We start from the raw sequence: 16,321 nt of genomic DNA, 5'->3' as shown, positions 1-16,321 counted from the left end.
TAATAAGAAAATAGGCATTTGATTGATCGACGGTCGTTTATATTTAATAAGCGGAAAGTTGTAACGTTAAAATATTATAGTCTCACTGGATGTAATATTTAGAAATAAATTTCCGCTATGATCGTACTTCAGTTTCTCTATTTTGCCTGCTCAATTCCTTGAATAATCAATTGAAAAATAAGAACAAGGAGTTCGGATACGAGCTGCAAGTAATATCCGAATGATACGATTAGATGATCTAGCGATAGTATTAATGAATAAATATTTTATCGTCCCGATGAAAGTATGTCACAAAAATGGTAGTTTCATTATTTTACGTAAGCAAAAATGTAACAAAATTAGTACGGAAATTGAAATAGCAATTGACGTTATGGGCGTAATTTGTAGTAAAATCGAATACGTCACTGATATAGCGAATGATATTAGGCTTAGAAAAATGAAATTTAGAGCACAATATCGAGTAACATGGAATATATGTAACAGCGTATATAAGATATGATTCGTGATATCAGCAACATTTTATGATTTAGTATTAAATTTATCATCTTTTTAAATAGGAGATTAATTGATATGTAAATAACAAAATAATTAATCATTCGTTTAATTAGTTTGGGTATGATAGTAGCGATAAAATTTAGGATGACGCGAGAAACGTGATTTACGTAAAATAACTGTAATTTCAAAATAAAAAGTATTTATTTTGGGCATACAAATCTTATGGAAATAATTTTATATAGACTTGCGATAAGAAGGGATCAAGATTCTCCAAAATTTCATAAAACTCTATTCCTCGAATAACAGATATGATACAAATGCATGAAATCAAATTACAAAATCTTGTTCAACCACTAATACGAACAGAAAACAATCATTACAGTTTCATCATGCTGCGATCATTTTTAGGTACATGCTGCTATTTCTCTATAATCTACTAGCGTTTGCACAAAAATCCAAGCAAATTGACGTTCTAACGTGAAGCTTAACGGATGAAGTTTCATTTATAAAAATCTTCCGATAGACGATTTTGATGTTCAACGACGCACATATACGTACATACAAGCATCGCAGATTACATCACGAAACTAGTTTAACGTTCAAAAGAACCGTTGAGATATAGGTGTTTAATATTGCGTCAGATGTTGAAGAGATCGTAAACGTGTGAACAGAGCTTAAAGGATCAAGATAAAGCTGAATAAGATGTCGCGTTCTTTAAACATTTTTACGCTGTTGAACATTTTAACAAATACATTTTAAAGCTTTGCAATTTCCACTCCGATCTGTTCAAGTTTATTAAAAATTGACAGGGCTACGAGATAAGATCGAAAAATAATATATCTAGTCAAACAAGTCAAACGGAGTCCCAATTTCCAAGAATATTGCGTGAGTCCGCGCGGATTTATCGCGAGACGCGCGAGTGCTGGCCTACACTGCGCTACTAATTCGATGTTCAAACGCATCATTCAAAAAACGCATTCGGTAGCGCATAAGATAGTGCGGGGAGTGTGAACGGGGCCTAAACGGTGGAGCAAACGCGTCGCGTCGGGCGGGCGGACAGGCGGGCAGACAGGCAGACAGACAGAAGCTGGAGCACCTGTCTGTCCCTCCACTCTTCGGTACGGTAAAGAGGGGCCCGGCACTGGATACACACCTCGTGCCGTGGTTCAGTACTCAGTACCTCGTGCACGTTCACGCTGATAAGACCTTATTCTAATCACACGTCACCTGGCATCGATATAGTCGTGCGCGGACTTTTTACGCGATTTCTCACGCTCCATCTGACGCAATTCCTTCGGTCCTTCGGTCCTTCGGTCCTTCGGTCCTTCGATCAACGACGTATTCGCACGCATTTTGTCCTCACTGGTCTCGTCTCTCTTTCACTCTCTTCTTCCTTCACTTTCTTCCTTCCTCTTTGCCTCGTCCGTTTCGCGTGTATGAAACTGACGCAGCTGGTGGCACCTTGATGCAGCGGATCGCGCGACCCGATCCAGGAATTTTCCCGGATCTTTGGATCGGTCGATCGAACACGTCAGCTCGCCCCTAACTCTCTCTTTGCTGCATCGAACGCATACGTAATTACCTTCGCTCGCGCGATTATATCCGCGCGATCCCTCGATAGTCACGTACGATTTGTTCGTATCACGCTGGATACGTGCTCGCTGCTCAGCCACGGGATGTACCGGAGCAACTTGGCCACATCCCGTGCTCCGATATACGATTCGATGCCGGCAAAGATACCGCGAAAGAATCGTGATTCGTCGATTTCCGTACCGACTTGCTTCTCGTGTTGGCAACTTGGAACCGCGGCAACTGGCTTCCGCGGCGATGGATCGGCAATCGATTCCGTTCCTTGTATCGTTTAGTCCGCTTCCGACGTTCGGCTACTAACGTTGCTGGCGCTCGGTCGCGCGCGTATGCTACCAATCGGCCACGTGTTTTCTCCTACTCGTGCCACAAACAACGTTCGATCGTGGATAAAACGTAGAGTGTGTTTCTAACGATTCGCTTCTTGCCATTGCGTGTAAATGTGACGCTGTTAGACGTCACTGAGGAAGGCTGTTGCACTGGATCCGTCGAAGGTCGAATATCGACACCGGACGCGGACAGGAGAAATTAGGTGAACCGCTCGAGACAGACTTTTTGTTTTTCTCGCCGTGCTCGCGTAGAGATCGTGTAAGTTCACGTGTACGGAGAAAAAGAACTTGGTCCGCAGTCTACAACAAGAATTCCGATGTTACGTAACGGCGGAATAGAATGAACGAGCGTTCAACGGGTGACGCTGTTTTTGTGAACTCGATAAACACCACGTGTCGGATCGTTGACATTGAGGAACAGATTTTGTGTGATGTTTATGATTAAGTTCGACCAGAGAGTACGAGTTCCTCGAATAGGAAAGGCCAGAGAATCGTTTAGTGAAAGCGAGAGCGGCGCTAAGTGTTTGTGAAATCGTGAAACTGCGACACCACGTGTGTGACATCTATTACTTGACTTATGATAGGTGGATCGTAAAATTTACCGTTTCCTTTCTGCTATGGCCAGAGAACGGCAAGATTTCTCGACACGCTAGCGCGGTTTTCATAGAAAATCTTGTGATATTGGCCGATATAGGCAGGGCATTACGTTTCCTCTTCGATGCAATTTGTTGGATTAATGGCAAGTCATACGTTCTATATGAAATTGGTAAGCAACGAAACTATTGCTCTTTGTATACCCTATCGTTTCTTCTAATCTCTCTCGTAGATATTAATACTTTTATATCTACGATCTATCTTCTATATCGCGATCGGACTAGAAAATAAACGAGATCGATCGAACGTTTTCAAAAATACGTATTTTCAAACTTTTATGATCTAGAAGATACTCGTACATTTGCAAAAGTACGAAATTTTAACTGCGAAAGAGAGGCGAACTTTCTGGAATATTTGTTACCGTACTCGTATCTAAATACATAGTTTGCTTTGTAGTAGATAAATTTTACCTCTATTACGATATACGACAATTTATAATTACAAGAATATCAATACTCGCTATGTTATAGTTGTTTATTTCTTTCGCCTTGGCATACTTTTCAGCGTTTCGTTCAATACAGCAATGCAACAGAAAAAGTAACGCGATTGCAAGACGAATATACATATACAAAGTCTACTACGCAACATGGCGCTTTATGAAATAAGTACTTTATGCCGCTACATTTCTGTGCTCCATGTGACCTATCTCGACCGTTACGTTCGACTGGAATTGATTTAAATATCCACACATTGAGTAGATCGTGACAATCATAGAAAAACCTGTCGAAATTGCGCGATAAATATTTAAGATGTAAACAAGAAAAATTATCGTGAAAAAAAAGATTTGCGTTCCGTTAATAGATGTTTACAGGTGAATATTTAAAAGTAGAAAATTACTAGCTTCTTAAATACATAAAAAATTCACAATTCGGAAACAGAACATATATCGAAAGGTAGAATCAAATGAAAATATTATATATACAATTAAATATACATATATTACAAATATCGTGAAACTCTTTTGTTATTTTAGAATCGTTATCGTTGTAATATGCCAAGTTATATAATAAATAAGTTGCGTATTATACAAGGTGTGTGGTTCATCTAAATACCACCCAAAATATCTCTGTTTTAATTAACATATTATTTCATAAAAATACTTCCTGCAGAATTTACATATTTTTGCATAGTTTAGCATACGGGAATAATACTCCTATTCTGCTGGAAAGAGTTAATCAGACAAATCGATCAAAACTTTGTCTTTCTCAATGAAATAATATATTCTATTTATGTACGTATGTATTCTATTTCGATCACAACAGGTATATAGATGCGATACATTGGTATACATACATATGTCCTTTAAGATCGGTAAAGGTCGTACGTGGAAAGAAAATTTTGTCCGTAATATTTGGTGTTGCTACAAAGCGATGTTCTATTCGGTGTTCGTTTGTTTTCTTAAATATGAAGATGCAATATATGGAAATTCTAAAAGTCGGTCTTAACAAGCTAAAGCCTTAACGATAGATATGAAATATAAAATATTCGGAACGAGATAGTATCGCATAGAGCGACATTGTAAACTGTGATATGTATGTAGAAGCGGATAACGAAAGACCAACGCAACGGTTGGAAAACAATTTAAACAATGTCTAGAGAGTGGAGAGCGAGCTAACTGTTTCCCCCCTTTTTTTAAATGGCGCGGCGGCAGCGCTGCGTCCTTAAGACTTTAAGACTTAACGAAAAAGAATGCATGAAAGTGTATCATGGCAGCTCTGCTGCTGGCACAAGACTCATTTATTAATGTTAATGACCGTGCGGCTAAACTCGTACAATGCATAATAATCATACGATTCCCACCTCAATTTGCTTCTAAACAAAACACTCCACGGCGAGGTTCACTTACACATAGCCGATTTAAGATTTAATGACCATGATCATCTCTCAGGAATCTTTGATCGCAATCGCCGTGGGAAGGGGCCATTATTCCTTGGCGCGGTCGCTATTAATTAGTAACTAATTACCCCGCATAAGAATACATGCGTTAACCGCACAAATGGACTGCCAATTTTTTTTTTCAAGCTACGGATCAACCCCTAGATCGAAAGGTATAATGAACTTGCAAGCACGTTTTCGTAGAACCACGGTCGCTTCCTTGTGAAAGCCAATTGTTTCGGTGTAAAGTTCGCAATGAATAATGACTTCATTGTTTTACATTGCGCGTACCGTGTGCAACGAGGAGCAGGTCGACTAACTTGCATCCTTTTTTTACCTGATATACCGTACGTATAATTGGAAGTAGCTGCGTTGAAATTGTTTAATTTCCAGAATTCTACATATACATATGTTACATATGGAGTATCATTGACCGATAAGAATTGGAATTTTAAGTAATATAAGCGTAAAGATAATGTTTAAGCTTTAGTCGTGATACATATGTTATTGAATATTAAAAATAAGATAACGGCACGATTATTATAATATATTTGCTTAACGGATCCATTAGTGGTAAATACTATATTAGGTTTTGGCCATTATTAGATTTTATCAGTTAAAGGCATATCATTATCTCTGAAATATTTGCCCCCTAAATCACACAAGTATAAAATTCTTTGCACGAAAGGTCTGTTTCACAGTTATGCATAAATTGTCTTGTGTCTACAGTGCCTTCGTTAATCGCTTTTTAACAACATAATTTACAACAGTATTACTGTCTAACATTAAACTAGAACGCAAACAGCTTTATATATTTGCTACATCGTTAAGTGTCATCAGTACAATTACTTTTACGTTACGATTAATGATTTTGTTGCTTATAACGTAGCATAAGCTCGTAAAAATAATGATGGTAATGTTGTTTTGGTAAACTACTACATTTTTCAATGTACTTATTTTAAAAGCGAAAGTTATTTTAAGGGGATAATAAAGTAGAAAATTAGCTTTTGAATGATGAAACTCGCACTCTATACGAGAAGTAATATTCTACGTTTCAAAATGTTGCTACCCACTCATTTATCATTTGTAGTTACTCTTTCGATGTATTGTACTGTACTACACAAACACAGGCGAGACAGTTCAAATAAAGTATTTACGCTGCTTTAGTAGAACGTAAGTAGATGTAGATAAGTATGAAGGAGCCATGGCGAACAAATTTTTTCTAATTACTTTAACTAACGAAATTGCGGTAATTTTCAATTATTGTCGCAACTGTGACAATTAAACAAAATAGCTACCGATTACAGAAATTAATTTACTTTGACTTTTGCTCTAATAAACAGTTTGAAGACAATGATGATACGAACTGTTTGTAGAAATTTTATTCCAAATTATGTATATATACGTGGGAATTCTGAATCAAAAGTACTAAAATTATTTTACGAAACGTACATTCAACAGGTACGTTATCTGCTAGAACCGAATTAATTTTCTCTGCGCGCATTTGATAATTTCTTAATCAAATGAATGTTAGAATCATCGTACGAACGGCGTATTCTAACTGCAAAATCGAAGTGACGTTCAGTCTGCTGTGTGCTTCGAAGCTCGCTTATTAGTAGACGCGTGCTAACGTATTGTAAATGTAAAGGTAAGGAATTACTATTGGCTGCGAGTTTGCGAGCTGTGTCGAGTTAGGCAAGCAAGTAGTGTACCATGTAATTTTTTGTTGGCGGGAATCGTTCGGATGCGATTCATTCATCGTCGTTCCTGAAGACAATACACTTGGGACAAGGGAAGGAAACCTAGCGGGGAAAAAGGAAGAAGCACGAGTTTGAACCGAACGCCACTTTGTTCATGGCGGGAAAATAACGTCGAATGCTCGATATATTGGTAGCGGTAGTAGTCGATCATTGTATTAGCTCCGTTATCTTATTTCGTGCATTTTGTTGTCTCAATGATAATAAAGAACTTGCACGAACGATGCTTCTTCGTTTATCGTTCTTATTAACACGTATCCGACGTACCGTTTGACACAGTTTCTCTAAACTTTATCGAGGTATTGAAATTTCTACCTGATTAAGCTGGCAATTTGTCGATAAACCTTTAAACGCAGATTAAATATTCTTAATACATTGGAATTTGATTAGAATATCTATAGCTTTAAAACTGATTGTTCGATTTGTAAATTGGAACTTGTAATTTGTTCTTGATTACGTGTGAACGTAAGGTTTATAACAGAATCGTCGTACTTTCAATTTGTCTCTATAGCCATTGGAAAGTATATCTTATTTGTTTCGTTGTCATCGTTCTTTTCAGTGAAAAATTCTAATTAAATTACACGACAGTATAAACTATAGACGATAGACACGTTGATACCTACGTATCTATTCCAACAATTATTTATTTCCTTATACGGTTTCTGTAATACGATTCTTTTAACGCCTTTCCCAACTCGGGAAATTATTCAAACTAGAAATAGAAAGATGAAAGCGTAAAATTGAAAATAAATTATGCTTTATATATATATATATACGATCGTGCTTCGTCATTTCTATTTGACTAATTCTTATTTTTTGTACGAATATTATAATCCGAAAGGATTTAATGCGATTACCATAATCTCTATAATGGCATTGACTTCCTCGACCTTTCCGTCTTATAGTTACGACAAATAGTCTTACGTTTAATGCATTTCAATGTGATTGCACGATTCGCAGTCATATACATGTGTGTAGTAGGTATCTGTATTTCGCGAGGCGGGATCGTCAATTTATTATAATTGTACTAGACGAATGTTCTATCCCATTTTAATTAATTAAACAAATTGCAGTTAATTAAACCACTTATGCAACCCAATTGAGCAACTATCGATACAAAAATAGATGGAATGTTTCATGTGCAATGTATATAAATGCGATCGATAATTACAATGTAAGAATTAATTAGTTACTATCTTGCAATCTACAATACTATGTGCTCTATTAAAGCAGTCCGAAGAAAGAATAATCACTAACTTCTCCTCTCTTTCGTAGCGTGTTTTCAACACTACATAAATTAACTTTAATTAGAATGGTCGAATAGAAATTTAATTGTTTTCGAGATAAGTTAAAAAGAAAAAATACTTTTTCTAACACTAGAATATCAATATACTGCCATTACTGCATATACAAAGCATTAATTAGGAAATATTAGCGATACAAATGTTATTAGATATTGTTAGTAGAAAATGTAATATCTCTAGAAAGAATAATACGATACATCTCTAAATAGAATGATATTTCTATTTTCACTAATTTGTTAAGTTTTGTTATGTTAAAGTCGTTAAGTTTAATGAAATGTTTTTAAAAGAAGAATATTAAGTTTTTCAAATAAGCTTGGAATAAGAATGATTGAAAAAAATAAATATTTGTATAATAGTTGGAAGTATACACATAGTTATCATTATCACAATTTTAACACAAATATATTAAAACCTTTTACTAGAGGTATTTCAGTATCTAAAGCTGATACCAGACGAACATTCATTAACCACCGGCCTGTAATTCGTACCTATGATATTCAATCAGAGATTCCATTTGAACTGGCTGATTTATTGTTCGCTATGAATAGTATTACATACTCACTGAATACATTGTATAACTGTAAACAACGGATATGAAATGATGCCTGAAGCTAAAGGCAGAACACAGCATCTTATCATAACAAATGTTCGTGCTTCGGAGTCATTTTGAGCTCAGCCTCACACCCGTTACACAACTCGATCAATTATATTTGTCCTACAAAACCGGGTTGGAAGTGAGAGTTCTTCTAACGTCGCGTCGTTTCCAGGTACCATAATGGCGTGTCTGAAACACGCGTATTTTTATTTGACCATTACTAGGCGCGAAGGAATGCGCACCTCTGTCGTACAAAACGCGAAAACTTTACGACCAATGGTACCTATATGAATGTCACTGACCTCTTTATTATGTATTATGTTCGTACATTTGTCAAGTTGCCAAGCGTGCATGCTAAAACTGGGCAGAGTGATCATAATTGCGTGGAAGAAAGGTGGTTCTAATATTGTCTGTCCACGCATAGGATACCTTGTTACATCTATACATTTACATTTACCGCATATTTGTTTCTTTTCGAAGAAAGGAAAGGAATAGAGCAAAACGAAGAAGACACGTAGGCAATTATAAGCACGAGTATGAACGTTCGTATCTTATGCTCTTAGTAACCTAGTGTTTCATACATTATCGAATAATATATTCTTTACGTGTTAGCACATGCTCGAAATGATTCGAAATTGAAATTGAAAAAGTCAAAATTGAAATGCAATGAAAACTTTGAGAAACTATTTTTAAAAGTTTTATTTTCAGTAAAGTGAAAGTTTCCAGTTATCTACTAGTTATAGTCTGTTAATGTGACTATCGGTTAAAATTAACCATTCTGAAACTCTGATTTTGTTATGCACTTTGTCAAATATTTCTTACGTTAATGTCATATATGTACATAATATATTGCAAAGATTTGCATTAGGTTAGTGTATGTGAATTATCAGAATTTGGTGGTTCAATACGATTCGTTAAATCGAGCCATATTGTTAATTATCAATCTCATTAAAAAAATAAAGTTGCTATAAATTACATGTTGAATATTAAACAGATAAAATAATAATAAAAGTGTTAAAACCTCGTTATTGACTATCATAAATAATCAGAATGTTCGTAAGATTGTATTATAGAAATTTACATTTCAAAAACACGATATGAAAGTTGCTGAAGACATATCTAAATTTATTATCGCTACAAGTGGAAAGACGGCCCCTATTCCAACGTAAACCCAATATTGTAGCGGACATAAATTATTTAAAAAGTGGTAGTAAACTGTTTGAGTAAATCAAAAAGTCAAAAACTTAGTTTGAGGAAATACGCGATGTAATAATATGTCGAATTATCATTTTACAATTGTCAATTATTTGTCAGATAAAAGAACAAAAATAGAGAGTATCCTCTGTGATAATGATAATGATAATAATATTGGCTTGATGTGAATGAAACGTGAAATGTCATTTTTTCAAATAAGACAGTTCCTTCTAAATAATATTCAAACATTTTATGCTTCAACACAAGTAACTATAGAGCAAAAGATAGGAGCGCAAGATTAAAGTTTCTCGCAAAATTGCTTTAATCAAGCAGTTTGATCATGGAAATTAATCGAAAACGACGTAACGCATGTAAAATTCATATCTTTCAAAGTACGGTACTATACGTAAAATTGAAGGAATCGTTATCGTTTTACAGATGAAAGAATATGCTTTCTAATCATTTCTGACCATACCTGTGGTCCTTTATTAACAAGGTGCTCCAACATGGCTGGCTAACATTCCAATTTTTCGAACGTTCGAAATGCGAGGACAGTTACTAACGGTAGACTAACTTGGACTTTCATTCATAAAACGGCACTCGCGGACGCAACATTACTCTCGATCAGATTGGAAACCAGTTCTAGGCACGCCCGTTTCAAAGTAATTCTTCATTACTTTTACCGCGTTTAATGTACAACTTCCTTGCGCTGGAATATCTATTACGTCAAACTATATTTCAAGGTTCATTTCCTTGCATTCAACCCTCGTTCAACGTCCACGCCCTAAGGTGAATCAGGAATCAGGGTTGCTGCGTAGTCAGGTTATTCAAATAATTTCACGCTGACGACGATTCGATGCGTTCCATTGGTCCCGATGATAAATGTCTCGACGTTATAAATCGTTCGAGATGCCAAATTAATTTCACCCTCGTCACTGATGAGATATAAGTCGTCGGAAGCTTGAAAGTGTACAATTGTCAGACGGTCGTAGGAACAGTTGTTACATCGAAACTACGTATTTCAATTTTTGCATGTATTTGTAACTTTTGACAAACGAAATATACGTACGCATACATATATTATATAGAATTGTTTAAAATAATACGATATCCATAACAGGTAGAAAGTTTCCGGATGAAATACGTATTATAGAATACGATAGACTGTCATATAAAGAAGTACATATATTCACCAGCAAACATACACTCTACATATACTGTTTAAAACGGGATAACTTCTTTTTAATTTTTTTTCAATTTAAAAAGGACTTAAATTTCAGTACTTTTTACCGATTGATCCGGCTACGAAGATTTATTTGATTTGTTCGTATAGAGCAGGGCAGTTCTATGATAAAATTATCGATAAGAATCGCGGTAACTATCGCGTTAAAGCACAAAGTTGCGTTTCAATGAGTATGGATAGAAGTATAAAGAGAGGGTGATGTATACTCGTACTATCGTAACGTGAACAACTTTGAAGAATTCTTTTCTTCGGACAAATCAATTTATATTCAGCACCCTTTACACGATGCGTCTCCTTGAGCGCGCGGCAATCTTGTGGGAGGTATACGTCGATTATCTCGATTGCACCCTTAGCGAATTGACTAAAGCGAGGACTCGGATCTCGAAAAATACAATAATCCGGAAAACGAACAAAGGCGTTTTGATATTGAAACGACGTATAATAATATACTATGTAATTCATTTAATCGTAAATAATTATAGAAGCAACGGGGAATAAATTCGATCCTTGAAGCTGTATCGTCAGCTAAGGTGTTGAGCAGTCCACGAACCGTATACTTAAACTTTATTGTCTGTATAATTTAACGTTCGAGCACGACCATCGAGCGCTATTATATCTATACATTGGAACCATTTTAGTGGTATTGCGAAGGAGTATCGGAATTTCGACCGATCTATTCCTTTTACGAGCCATTTTATTCACATACTTATGATTTCATCTCGATACAAACTGATCGTCGCGTCGAATGTTATACTTTCAAGTAGCCGATTCTCGGTTTCGAAATCCACGGATTAAGATTTTGAAAAGTTTCAGGATCTTTAAGCGCATCGCGCGTGTATAATACGTATCGTCCAGGAAATAAAGATTCTTCGTTGCGCGAACAGCTTAATAACTTATTTGCGAGAAGAAGACTATATTCTATATTTCATATTATAGAGACTTGTGATTCAAATAGTCGTATATTATCCTATTATGGTTGTATTCGAATGCAAGGAATTTCGAAATCAAGAGACTCGACTAATGAGAACAGACTTAGAAACGTGAAAGAATATTTTGTAGTCATCCGTGGAAACAACAGATTTATGCTAGTAAAGTAGTTTTAGATTGCGTGAATTCAGGTAGGTGAATCTGAACAAGGCTTATGGGAATTTTGATCGTGGCAACTTCCCTAACAAACCTGTCGATCGAAGAGAATAAAAAGTAGCTGAAAGTAGCTGCGTTACGCGTCTTATTCGTTAGAGCGTGACTCTTTAAGAAAAATTTCGATTCGTTATCTCGCGGTTTTCCGCGTACCTTCGTTAAAGTGTCGTTAATACACAGGTCCCGTAGGCGTGTAAACACGCGGCACGGTATAAAAGCGCATGTAAATGATTTATCTTGATCCTCGCCCACGCTTTTAACTCCGACCTCCAGAATTATCCCGCGGTACGTTTCATTCGTTCCTCTTATCCTTTTTATTTTAACTGCTTCTCGTTCTTCTATTTTCCCTTTTATCTTCATTCGTGCGCATTATTCTTCGGTCACAGCGAGGATGCATTGTACGAAATGAGAGAGGTATTTTTGTCCTTGGTCGTGGAGCAACCGAGAGATATTAGATAAGCAAATTCTTTCCGCGTGCAACAACACACAAAGTTAAACCATGAATTGTTGTTACCGCACGGGGAATCCCTTTCAGCTTGCTCGTTTGCTCTTCTTAAATCACGCTGCGTCGTAAATAGCTTTCAATTGTCTCTGTAATAAAGTTCTTCTTCGTGCTTGTGTGCGAAACCGGCCGCAATTATTTCACCGCATGCGAATTCCAGGGGTATTTAGGTTATCCGGTTATCCTTACCTTGGCAAGTTACTCACGAAAATATTTGAATGTTCGTAGAATCGTCTCACGAATATGTTACTATACGTGTTGCTGTACAAAGCGTAATAAACACTTGTTCGATGAAAAATTGTCTTCGATTTCGAAATATTAGATTTTAATTAAAGAGGGTGGAATACTTGACAGGTGAATCTTCTATTCACATATTATATCACAGCGTATAGAAAAAGGGAGCAACGAAGGTGAAAAGTAATCAACGATGGCCCATTTTTATACGACTCTCTGCAATTTTGCCAGACGTATGTACGATATATACGTACGCTTTACCTGCATCTTCGTGAGATTCGGTAGCCAAGGCTGACAGCATGTATCGGCAGACTCTTCTCGCTGTCTTTGACCTTAATTCAATACCAAGAGGTGGCGAGGCCAAAGACCTTGCCATTGAATTTGGCTGTAATCGAAGTTGACGTCACCGAGTACCCGACTCGGTAAGGAGCAACGATGTAAATGACTTTCACGAATATTGCCTGCGACATTTTGCTACGGCGAGCGCCTTACGCGCGGCCAAGTCGACCGGTGACTGAACATTTCGCGGTCCCGGCCTCTCCCCCTCGTGCGCTTCATGTCCTGTTGGCGAACAAACGCGATTACGTTTGTGTCTCTCCCGTGGAGAAGATATCGGCTTCGGCGGACCATGAACGAACTCGTCCGGGTCCGCCTCGATGGAAACCAACCAAAGGCATCATTCCCGTGAAAGGATCATCGTTGACTCATCCCGATTAACGATCTCCTTGCGCCTGGTTAGAATAATTTGAAAAGTTACGCTCTCGACGGTGGGCCGATTCGAACCGATCGGACCAGAAAAATGGAGAAAGTGTCGTCGATTTTTGGTCCCGAGCGAATACGTGCGTCGAAAGCGAAGATTTGTTACGTTTCGCTGCTGAACGGGAGCACCGTCTTCTTCTTTCGAGATACGTATATTTGCTGAAACGATCGGTCGATCTTACTTTTCCCACATCGTTCCAAGACTTGATTTTTTATTTTAATTTCGAGTAAAATTTTCTCAAGTCTGGATTGTGCATTTTCATTGAACATAGCGTAGAGTAATTAGACACTGACCCATTGTGCTAATAATATGTATCAACGATATTTTTCTAGATAATTGGATTTTCAACTTTTCTTCGCATATTACACGTTTATTACGCGCATATTAACGAAAAGTTTATTACGATTGTGTAATCGAAAATAATGACAAACAGTCAAGATTCCATTTGTGATGCAATTTTACAATTTAATAGCCGTCACGACAATTTCCTGTTTCTTGTTCTCACGTTTATTAATTAAATATTTTTAAATCATCCAATATTTATTGATATAGCTGTTAGACACTCTTGAATAATTTATCACCGTCTGTTATACAAACACGAATTATCGTATTTTACAGACGTTAAAGACAAAGAGACAGTTTAGTTGGTGCAGTTAGATAGGTGTTTTCTTTACGAGTTACCTGGACGTCTCTACGATGAACTATATCTTATTGCCCAGCGCCAACGCGATTTACAGCGAGCCATTTTCATTGTAATAGTGATAGAGCAAACAGTGCGATGATATAATGCGCGATACAAGACTGCTAGGTGACATAAGTCACGGAACAATAGACTTTGTATTTATCCTCCTCAAGTATACTGTGCAATAGCGTGTAATAAGTATAGCGTAGAATTTATGTTTTGCATCGCGATGTCAACGCAATCAACAAATTTCATGCTTATTACCTGCGACAGTTTACGTATTGTACGATACAATAAAAATTTATGATACTTGATTGGAAGATGAGCTCACATTCGTTAGCACAGTGAGATCTTTCTCATGGGATACAACGTATTAAATGTTTTTCAAGACGACTTTCGGTGCATTTATAAATTAGAAAAATGTTCTTTTTTAACGATTTAAAAGCGATTTATCGTATGGCGATGATATAATATCGATGTATGATCTGAATTCTATGATCTTTAACTTCCTTCTACGTACGAATTTATTACATACCAAGGTTAAAGTTTCTGATTTAAGTAAGAGTTGCGAGATGAATCGAGTTAGATAGATTTCCCGATTTTGGAGAATATTCTAGATTAGAAGTTTTCGAAATATAGATTAGAAAATTGATATTTTTTATACGCTTTTTACGAAGGATACGAAAAACCTGGATAGCTTTAAGTATTTGTATTTGCAATTTTCTTTTAAAAATATCGTCAAATATCGGGACACCCAGTACGTTAAAGCATTTAATTCTTTTATTCTTTATTCCGATGTTCCTTTCACGCAGTGTCTCATAACGGTTCTTGAATATTTGGGTACGTCCTTTCAGGAGGTAATATTCATTTTATCATTAACACAATAGCGATTAAAGAATATCGTAATTGTTTCTTGTAACTATATATATACATATGCCTATGTTGTGTAAAGCATATTAAAATACATTTTTACAACTGAAACACGATGTTCAGATACGATAATCGTTGAAAGTTTTACTCGTCCGCCTACTTATATTTAATCGGTTTATTAATTAAGAACGATTTCATAATTTTCATTGCTTACTTGTACTTGGCTATTAAGCACATGAACATGCTACTATGCACACGCAGATTTAAGTATGATAAATATTTAAGATATCGCGGGACGTAACGCATGCCTTTCAATTAAGTTTTATTAGGAACAGGAGGCAAAGCTCTATTCTGTTACTTATATTTCGAGATTTGGGTGTGGTCAATCTCATATAATCGCGTTGTTTTTGTAAAGTCTGCCATTGATCGGTAACCTATTCCTCGTAGTACGGGCTATTGTGTCGAGTTTTCGACTGCGCCCTGGTCAAAGTAGTCATGTACGCTGATTGTAATCTTCTTACATCGTGATTTAAGTGCTATGAGAAGCAGATGAACGAGCAGGCGACGCGACGTCGTTAGTTTATTCTCTTCCAGTTTCGTCGCCTTTGTCGCCGGCCAAAGTCGGGTTTAGGTCGACTAAGAGAAAGCTCTTCGTGTCATGTCGCCAATCTTTTGATGCTTAGCTTTATGATAATACGTGCATTTACTACGTGTCGGTGCACTCGATTTCAATATCGGATTTTCTGAATGACAACGATTTAATATTTCAAGATCGAGTTAATTCCGAATTGTCGTGTGCTGCACATCTATATACGTCATACACGTGTAGCTGATCCGATGGGGCGAGGAAAAAGAAGCAACGAAATTTCTAAAACAGCTTTGTACTCGTTGTGGGTATCTACGGGCTGCACAGCAGATAGAAATATTCTGTGAACGACTGGTTGCGTACGGCGCGCTACATTAATGCAAGGGATTAGCATGACAACGATGGTGATATTTCTACGTACATCGAGTGCATCGATGTTAAAGGACCAACGGAAAATTTATATCAGTGGCAAACTGCCCGTAGGTTAATTTTAGTCGCTGCATGCGTTTCTTCC

The 16,321-nt window shown here is 36.8% G+C and overlaps 1 long non-coding RNA gene across 1 annotated transcript in view; it reads left to right on the top strand.

Annotated features, from left to right (window-relative positions):
* The first annotated feature begins 618 nt into the window (after nucleotides 1-618).
* The window catches only part of LOC122573366, a 70,329-nt gene continuing 54,626 nt past the window's right edge, over nucleotides 619-16,321 (top strand). Inside the window, exon 1 of the long non-coding RNA XR_006318723.1 lies at nucleotides 619-3,177. This is a non-coding gene — a long non-coding RNA (uncharacterized LOC122573366). The remainder of the gene's footprint in view (nucleotides 3,178-16,321) is intronic.

This window comes from Bombus pyrosoma, linkage group LG12 (genome assembly GCF_014825855.1).
Source record: "Bombus pyrosoma isolate SC7728 linkage group LG12, ASM1482585v1, whole genome shotgun sequence".
Taxonomy (NCBI): domain Eukaryota; kingdom Metazoa; phylum Arthropoda; class Insecta; order Hymenoptera; family Apidae; genus Bombus; species Bombus pyrosoma.
Note: the sequence above shows the minus strand (reverse complement) of the source record. Positions and strands in the feature narration are given on the sequence as shown.